Source organism: Mustela nigripes, chromosome 9 (genome assembly GCF_022355385.1).
Source record: "Mustela nigripes isolate SB6536 chromosome 9, MUSNIG.SB6536, whole genome shotgun sequence".
Classification (NCBI taxonomy): Eukaryota; Metazoa; Chordata; class Mammalia; order Carnivora; family Mustelidae; genus Mustela; species Mustela nigripes.
Window position 1 is genome coordinate 61,547,601 of NC_081565.1, and position 9,693 is coordinate 61,557,293.

The 9,693-nt window shown below is 40.1% G+C and overlaps 1 pseudogene; it reads left to right on the top strand.

The window, feature by feature from the left end:
* The first annotated feature begins 251 nt into the window (after positions 1-251).
* Positions 252-746, top strand: LOC132025136 (small ribosomal subunit protein eS19-like; annotated as a pseudogene).
* The last annotated feature ends 8,947 nt before the right edge of the window (positions 747-9,693 follow it).

Genomic DNA, 9,693 nt, shown 5'->3' on the forward strand with positions numbered 1-9,693 from the left:
TTGGTAAAAAAGCTAATTGCAGAGTACATACAATATACCATTTACATAAAACTTAATACTTGAAATATTATATTTTATGAATACTTATATAAATGAATACATAATAAAAAGTAAACTGAGAAGGCATCACTAAATTCAGGATAATTTCTTGGGGTGGAGGGAAATATTGAAAGGATGACAAAGTTGTCAACTTCCTTTGTAGTTATTTTGTTCTTTATTTTAAAAAAGCGTTACTTTCCCCTGGCTGGCAGCGCAGAGGCCGCACGATGCCTGGAGTTACTGTAAAAGACGTGAACTAGCAGGAGTTCGTCAGAGCTCTGGCAGCTTTCCTCAAAAAGTCTGGGAAGCTGAAAGTCCCTGAATGGGTGGACACTGTCAAGCTGGCCAAGCATAAAGAGCTTGCTCCCTACGATGAGAACTGGTTCTACACAGGAGCTGCTTCCACAGCACGGCACCTGTACCTCCGGGGCGGTGCTGGGGTCGGCTCCATGACCAAGATCTACGGGGGATGCCAGAGAAACGGGGTCATGCCTAGCCACTTCAGTAGAGGCTCCAAGAGCGTAGCCCGCAGGGTCCTGCAAGCCCTAGAGGGGCTGAAAATGGTGGAAAAGGACCAAGATGGGGGCCGCAAACTGACACCTCAGGGACAGAGAGATCTGGACAGAATCGCCGGACAGGTGGCAGCTGCCAACAAGAAGCATTAGAACAAATGCTGGGTTAATAAATTGCCTCATTCATAATAATAATAATAAAAATGTTAATTTTTATTAACATTAATTAAAATTAACAATGACATACTGAGTAGTCTATATGCAAGGTGTTTGTTACAATTTCTTTGTAATTTTTTTTTCATACTTTAAAAACAAGCAGGCAGGGATGCCTGGGTCTCAGCTGGCTCAACAACTGACTCTTAAGGATTTTGACTCAGGTGTGATCTCAGGTTCAGGAGATTGAGCACCCGGCTGGAGTTTGGGCTCAGGTACTCAGCGGGGAATCTGCTTCTCTCCCTCTGGCCCTCCTCGCACTCACAAACTCTAATAAATAAATCTTACAAAGAAAAAAAAAAAAAAAGCAAAATCCCCACAGGCATAGAAGTTACTTTCCTTCCCCTGGCTCGAGTGTGTTTTATAATAGAAGGAAATGATCTTCTTGGTTTGTTGGAGATTTTTAATATTACTTAGTATAGTGTTTGATACCTAAGTGCTTAATGTCAGTTTCCTCTCAAATAGAGTTCCTTTAATGTTAAACATGCTTTGGTTTCTCAGTAGGTAAAAATCGTTTTTGAAAGGCTACTTGGGGGACTTCAAGTTTCACACAAGATGAAGTAAGTATATTCCACTCTATCCCTGCCGCTAAATAGAACTAAAAATCCTGGAGGAAATACATAAAGCAACAATTAAGACTCTGAAAGGTGGAAAAAATGAAGGTAGCCTGGGGCTAGGCATTTTGGAACTTGAGGAATGATCTGGCAGTAAAGTTTTCTGGGGGTTTTCTTTTTTGCCTTCTTTTTACCTTCTTTGCTTGGGTGCAAGGGAAGTTACAACCTGAAAACATTGATGGGCACAGCCACCCTGCTGCTACTCCCCCCACCCCATTCCTCCCAACAAAGCCTTATTTCAAAGACAGGAATGGGAAAAGGGTGACCTGTAGGAAAGACCCAGTTGAGTTTACCTGCCCCACTCCTGGTGAACACCCAACTCCCTACTCACTGATGTGGCCAGGCCTATGGGGAGGAGCCTTGCAGACCATCCCTAAGTGACCAGCTGCAAAGAGGCAGCACCTTAACTATCTTTACTGGAGACTGAGGGAGGATTAAGGAGGAAGCTGGAGAAAGGGTTCCTTTAAATCTGTATATGAAGTCCTGGGGAGTTCCTCAAGCAGACCATGCATGAAATAAACCATAATCAACACAGCAAAATGAACTGTGTGGACTATTGCCCAGGTTTCAGATTGGGTTCTGGGTAAGACACAAGTGGATGCAGACCAGAATAGCAAAGCAAAAGCTTAGAAAATTAAATTGACAAGGACCCACATAAATGGAACAGAATATGCATTCTGAACCTAAGTGGTTTGAATGTCATATAAAATAGAAGATTTAAATAGGAACAAGAGTTTCATAATACTCAAAATGTCCAGGATACAATGCATAATTACTCATCATATCAAGACCAGGAAAATTCAAATTTGAACAAGAGATATACAGAAGACCCAAACAAAAAAAAATTTTTTAAAGATTTTATTTGAGAGAGTGAGAGAGCACAAGTAAGGGAGACCAGTAGGTAGAGGGAGAAGCAGGCTCCCTACTGAGCTGGGAGCCTGATGTGGGACTCGATCCCAGGACCCAGGGATCACGACCCAAGCTGAAGACAGACGCTTAACCTACTGAGTGAGCTACTCAGGTGTTCTCCAAAGAGAAATTTGCTATGCTTTCGACCAGTATCATTTCTCATCTATGGTACTTCACCACAGATTTTTAGAATACCTGTATTTTCTCAAGGAGAGAATGCTATTGAGTTAAATTCTTGGGTATGAGGGAAAGAATACTTTCAGAAACAAAGTGAATTCAGGGTTAGGTCATTAGAGATCTTTTTTTTTTTTTTTTAAAGGTAAGCTTCACACCCAATATGGAGTCCAGTGTGGGGCTCGAATTCATGACCATGAGATCAAGACCTGAGCTGAGATTGAGACCAGTGCTCCTGAGCCACCCAGGTGTTCCAATCATTAGAGATTTTTTTCAAGACTTATGTATTTGAGAGAGAGAGAAAGAGGAGAGAGAGAAAAGAGAAGAGAGGCAGAGGGAAATACAAACAGATTCCATGCTGAGCATGGAGACTGACTTGGAGCTTGATCCCACAAGTCATTAGAGACCTTGCCTGAGTCTATCAATTACCTAAACTGGGGCACTTTTATTTTTTAAAAAGATTTTAATGGGGGTGCCTGGGTGGTTCATTCAGTTGAGCATCTGCCTTCAGCTCAGGTCATGATCTCAGGGTCCTGGGATGGATCCCTAATTCAGGTTCCCTGCTCTGTGGGGAGCCTGCTTCTCCCTCTCCCTGCAGTTCCCCTTTCTTGTATTGTCAAATAAAGAAATAAAATTTTATTTTATTTTTTATTATTTTTTAAAGATTTTATTTATTCATTTTACAGAGAGAGATCACAAGTAGACTGAGAGGTAGGCAGAGAGAGAGAGAGAGAAGCAGGCTCCCTGCTGAGCAGAGAGCCCGATGCGGGACTCGATCCCAGGACCCTGGGATCATGACCTGAGCCGAAGGCAGCGGCTTAACCCACTGAGCCACCCAGGCGCCCAAGAAATAAAATCTTTAAAAAAAGATTTTGCTTAGAGAGTTCAAGAACAAGCATGTGAGTGGGGTAAGGGGCACAGGGAGAGAATCTCAAGCTGACTCCCTGCTGAGTGTGGAGCCCAATGTGGGGCTCAATTCCATGACCCTGAGATCACGACCTGAGCAGAAATCAAGTCAGATGCTTAACAGACTGAGCCACCCAGGGACGCCTAAACTGGGGCATCTATATTTTTAGATTTTATTTAAATTCTAGTTAACATATAGAGTATTAATAGTTTCAGGGGTAGTATTTAGTGATTCATCAATTGCATATGCAACATCCAGTGCTGATTACCTCAAGTGCCTTCCTTCATGTGCATCACCCAGTTACCCCATGCCCCACGCAACACTGTTTGTTTCCTAGAGTTAAGAGTCTCTTATAGTTTGCCTCTCTGTTTTGATCTTATTTTCCCTTTCCTTCCCCTATGTTCATCTTGTTTCTTAAGTTCCACAGGAATTAAATGATATATTTGTCTTTCTCTGACTTATTTTGCTTAGCATAATACCCTCTAGTTCTATCCATGTTGTTGCAAATAACAAGATCTCATTCTTTTTGATGGCTGAGTAATATTCCTGTGTCTCTGTGTGTGGATACATACATCTTCATACACCCAGGCACCCCCATTCATCTGTGTTCCTTCCATGTTGTGGCTATTATGAACATTGGGGCTATACACTTTGGGTTGCATGTGCTCCTCTGAATCACTGTTTTTTGTAGCCTTTGGGTAAATCCCTAGTAGTGCAATTGCTGGATCACAGGGTAGTTCTATTTTTAACTTTGAGGAACCTCCATACTATTTTCCAGAGTGGCTGCACCAGTTTGCATTCCCACTAATAGTGAACGAGGGTTTTCCTTTTCCACATCCTCACCAACACCTGTTGTTTCTTGTGCTGTTGATTTTAGCCATTCTGACAGGTGTGTGGTGGCATCTGATTGTAGTTTTTATTTGGATTTCCCTGGGAACCAGTGATGTTGAGTTTTTCATGAGTATGTTAGCCATTTGTATGTCTTTGGAGAAATGTCTGTTCATGTTTTCTGCCTTTTTTTTTTTTTTTTTAAGGTATATGTGCTGCTGAAGTGAGCACTCTTCTGCTTATTTCTTGACTGTGGGTTTTTTGTTTTTTTTTTAGGTGTTGAGTTTGAGAAGCTCTTTACAGATCTTGGATAGTAACCCATTTATCTGATAAGACATTTGCAAATAACCTCTCCCATTCTTTCACAGTTGTCTTTTGGTTTTGTTAACCATTTCTTTGCTATCCAAAAGCTTTTAATCTTGATGAAGCCCCAGTAGGTCATTTTTGCTTGTTTCCCTTGCCTCCAGAGATGTGTCAAGAAGTTGCTGCAGCCAAGGTCAAAGAGGCTCTTGCCTGTGTTCTCCTGTAGGATTTTGATGGATTGCTGTCTCACATTTAGGTCTTTCATCCATTTGAATTTATTTTTGTGTATGGTATAAAAAAATGATCCCAGGGTGACTGAGTGATTCAGTCAGTTAAGCATCTGATTTCGCCTCAGGTCATGATTTCAGGGTCATGGGATCAAGCCCCACACAGAGGTTCCTGCTCAGCAGGGAATCTGCTTGAGATTCTCCCTCTGCCCCTTCCCCCACTTTCTCTCAAATAAATATCTTTAAAAAAATATTTTATTTGAAAGAGAGAGCACACATGTATCCATAAGTGGGGTTGTGGGGGGTGGGGAGAGGAAGGAGGAGAAGCAGATCCCCCACTTAGCAGGGAGTCTGATGTAGGGCTCAATCCTAGGACCTTCAGATCATTACCTGAGTCAAAGGTAGACACTGAAACAACTGAGCTACCCAGGTGCCCCAAATAAAATCTTAAAAAAAAAAAAAAAAAGTGGTCCAGTATTCTTCCGTATATGACTGTCCAATTTTCCCAACACTATTTGTTAAAGAGATGGTCTTTTTTCCTTTGGATATTCTTTCCTGCTTTGTCGAAGACTAGTATGACTATACTATTGAGAGTCAATTTCTGGGCTCTCTATTCTGTTTCACTGAGTCTGTTTTTGTGCCAGTACCATACTGTCTTGATGATTACAGCTTTGTAATAGAGCTTGAAGTCTGAGATTGTGATGCCACCAGCTTTGGTTTTCTTTTTCAACATTCCTCTGCCTATTCAGGGTCTTTTCTGGTTCCATAGAAATTTCAGAATTGTTTGTTCCAGTTCTGTGAAAAACGGCTGGTATTATTTTGAGAGATTGCTGGGGCACTTTACAAGAGGAAAAGTGTATTGTATTCATAATCACGCTGGAACAACAAATACAAGGTGGGTTTGTCCTGGGCAAACTGACACTTAAGGCTACCCTATCTGTGTTAGTCATGTATTGCTACATAACAGATTACCCCAAAGTTTAGTGATTAAAACATTCCTTATCGCAGTTTCTGTGGGTCTGGAATCCAGCAACAGCTGAGCTGGCACCTCTGGCTCAGGGTGTCTCTGTTGGAATGAACAGTGAAGTCACCTCAAGGCTCAGCAGGGGAAGAATCCACTTCCAAGCTCACTCCTATGGTTTAGGACCTTTTTAGCTACCGGCTGGAGACAAGTATCTTGCCACATGGGCCTCTTCATAAGGCAGCTCAAAACACAGGAGATAGCTAAGTGAAAAAGAGAGGGCACCCAACATGGAAGCCACATTAGTTTTAACCTAACTTTGGAAGTGATATCCCATCACTTTGACTACATCCTATTTATTACAAAAACAAGTTCAGGTGTGCCTGGGCAACGCAGTCAGTTAAAGCATCCAACTCTTGGTTTCAGCTCGGGTCATGATTTGTGTCATGAGACTGAGCCCCACAATGGGCTCCATGCTCAGCACAGAGTCTGCTTAAGACTCTCCTTCTCGGGATGCCTGGGTGGCTCAGTTGGCTAAGCATCTGCCTTTGGCTCAAGTCATGATCCCAGGATCCTGGGATTGAGTCCTGCATCAGGCTCCTTCCCCGGCAAGGGGCCTGCTTCTCCCTCTGCCTACTGCTCCCCCTACTTGTACTCACACTCTGACAAATAAAATCTTAAAACAAAACAAAACAACCCAACCAGCTCTAGAGGGTGATGAAACACTCTGCCTAGATGTGACACACAGCATTTATTAAATAACTCACTGATTAACTGGTCATATGGCCCTAGCCAACCATAAGGAGGCTAATATGTACAATCCTAACACATGCACTTGAGAGCCAGAAATATCAGAACAGTATTGATGACTGGTCACTAAATATTCAACCAATTCTTGTGTCCTACAGAAACTACACATCCTCCAGAATGGTTACAGTGAAGAGGACCAAAACAAAGTGTTAGTGAGAACTGTCATACACGACTGAAAGGAGTATAAAATGGCATAAACCACTTAGAGCATTTTTTCATTTGAGTAAATACTAATGAAATTGACAGGTTATATGGTAAGAACATATTTCATATGAAACTTTCAAGCTATTTCCAAATACTTACAGATAAAGGTTCATAGCAGCTATTTATAATAGCAAAATCCTGGAAACTCAAATATCCATCACCAGATGAAAAAACAAACTGTGGAATATCCATATATAATGGAATACCCACTAATACATTCAGACTTTGTCCACTGTTTTATTTTGCTTCAATCATGTACTTCCAAGAATTTTAATCTCAAAATACTTTTCATACAGTACCTTATTATTTAGTAATGCAATGTAGTTTTATACTTGAGGATATAGTATAAAATTCATTCTTTCATTCTTTCTTTTAATAGTTGTTACTTGGTCTGCCTGCCTGGTCCCTCTAGCTAGTTCTTAATGTTTCGTGTTTGGTGTTAGGTATTTCCTTCTTTGTACTGTCTGATTAATCCAGGTTACTAAATAATCAGTTCTTTCAGGGATTCAAACGTCTGATGTGTGGACCAGTCAGCATACAGTAGATAAGCATGAAATCATTAAGTTCAGTTCCCTAAAATCAGGAAGAGTCATGAGCTCTGTATTTCAGGGTGTCCTGAAGAATGGGAAAAGGTTCAGTCCCTAACAAGCAGAAAAAAATAGTACACAGTGGGCAAGTCAGAGCAGATCTCTTATCCGGTTCATATATAGGCTCTATACTAAAATCCAAAGCTATAATACAGACAGGCAGGTCCCCTTTCTGTTAGCCAAACTGTCATAACAAGCTTATGAGAGAGCTTAGGGTGTTTCAGACTCCCCAAAGTTTAACTAATATTCTTGAACATACTAGCATGACCATATTTGTTGAACTCATTTAGAAATGAGTTCTACAACCAGAGGCACTGCATATGCTAATTAAAAAAAAATCCTGCCATACGAAAGTGGCTGACTACTTAACAGGAATCACTGTCACCTACTAAATATAAAAGAATCCAGTGAGAAGCTGCTCTTTCAAACTTGAGCCTAAGAGTCAGCCAGATACTATATGCCACCTGAAAGGATAACCACACCTCCTATGAAGAACTGTTGGCCGGGGGTGTGGGGGGTGTGGGGGGTGTGGGGGCTGTATCAAACCTGAATCTGGTCACACTTGAATTCCAATTACCAATTTACATAGAATAAAGAGAAACAGGTTAAACCATACCACATGGTTATAATGAGCAAAATCTTACTGTCAGCCTCCAGAATAATTTAAGCACACAAATTGCAAAAAGTAAATTGAAGGGATATGTACAGATTAAAAGATATATAAGTGATAGCAATGAATAACAACATAAGGTCCTTATTGGATCCTGACAAAAGCAAACCTAAAATATCTATACACGACATTTTAGACAATGGAAATTTAAACATTTACTAGATATCTGATGATACAATAACTTTTTTTCACATGTGTGGCAAAGGTATTGTGGTTATTTCCTAAAAGTCTGTATCTTTTATATCAAACCAAAATATTTATGAAAAACAAAACACCCCTGAGGTCTTTTGAAAAAGTTTAAAACCAACATAAAATTGCTTAGTTTTGGGCCATTCTTGGCTCCTGAACATGTTAAGCTGGTATCTACTTTCTTTCCTAGTCCATAATATTATATAGCAAAGTTAAGATAAAAAACAGCCTAACTGTGGGAATCACTTATTTTGCTAATAAAAGCAGAACTAAACCAGTTCAAGTAGCTGAACTAGGGGATATTTGTTCCCCACCTTCACACAGAGAGATGGCCAATGCCAAAGGAAATACAACACTAGATGATACAATTTAATGCTTCATTTCAATCTAAAAAGGTTCTATTTGATTCTTCAAAATGAAAATGATTCCAATGTCCACAACTAGCCCTAAGTAAAAACAGTTCCAATCACTATGCTGTTAAGTGATCCCTAGGCCCTGATTTTGAATTCAATTGAAGGCAGGAAAAGCACCCAAACTAGCTTGGCTTATATAGCCCGGAAGTAAAAGACTGCCAGCGTCTGAGGGCTCAGATTGCCTGTTTCTAGCACAGCTGTGCCACTTCCTTGACATACGAGCTTCGGCAAGTTTCCTAACATTTCTGTACCTCTGATGTTCATCCGTAAGATGGGGATAATAGTACCTGCCTCTAAAGGTTGTCAGGAATATGAAATGAATATACATAGAAACGTACAGGTGACTAGTGTGCAAAGCAATATTCAATAAATATTGGCACTATATGTTGCTCTGAATTCAGAAGCAGGAAAACTGATGTTAAATCTTTTTTTTTTTTTTTTAAAGATTATTTATTTATTTATTTGAGAGAGAGAGTGAGAGAGAGAGAGCATGAGAGGGGAGAAGGTCAGAGGGAGAAGCAGACTCCCCATGAAGCTGGGAGCCCGATGCGGAACTCGATCCGGGGACTCCGGGAGCATGACCTGAGCCGAAGGCAGTCGCTCAACCAACTGAGCCACCCAGGTGCCCCTGATGTTAAATCTTTACTCTGATGAAAATGTAAAATATACTTTCAGATGCTAGAAAGATGTTTTCTCATATTTAACTCTTTATATTAAAACTTTACTCTGATGAAATTATAACAAACATTAAAATTTCACTCTGATGAAAATATAACAATATACTTTCAGAGACTAGAAAGACGTTTTCTAATGGCTGTAAAACAAGTAGCACTAACAATACTAAAACTGAATGCAAGACTGAAGTTATTATAGATAAAAGAACAGTCACTGGGCACTTATTTTGACAATTTTTCCTATTTAGGAAAAGTTAAAAAAAAAAAAAATCAAACGCAGGGTGAAACCTGTCCTTAGTGTTTAAGATTTCACACTAATTTGTATTACCAAAAATCAAGGATAGAGAATTATAGAAAATGTCTTTTTTAAAATATACAACGAAATACTGTGGAAGTGATTAATTCTTAAAAATATGTACTATAAGCCACAAATGCAAAAAAGTGAAGCAAGATGAGCTA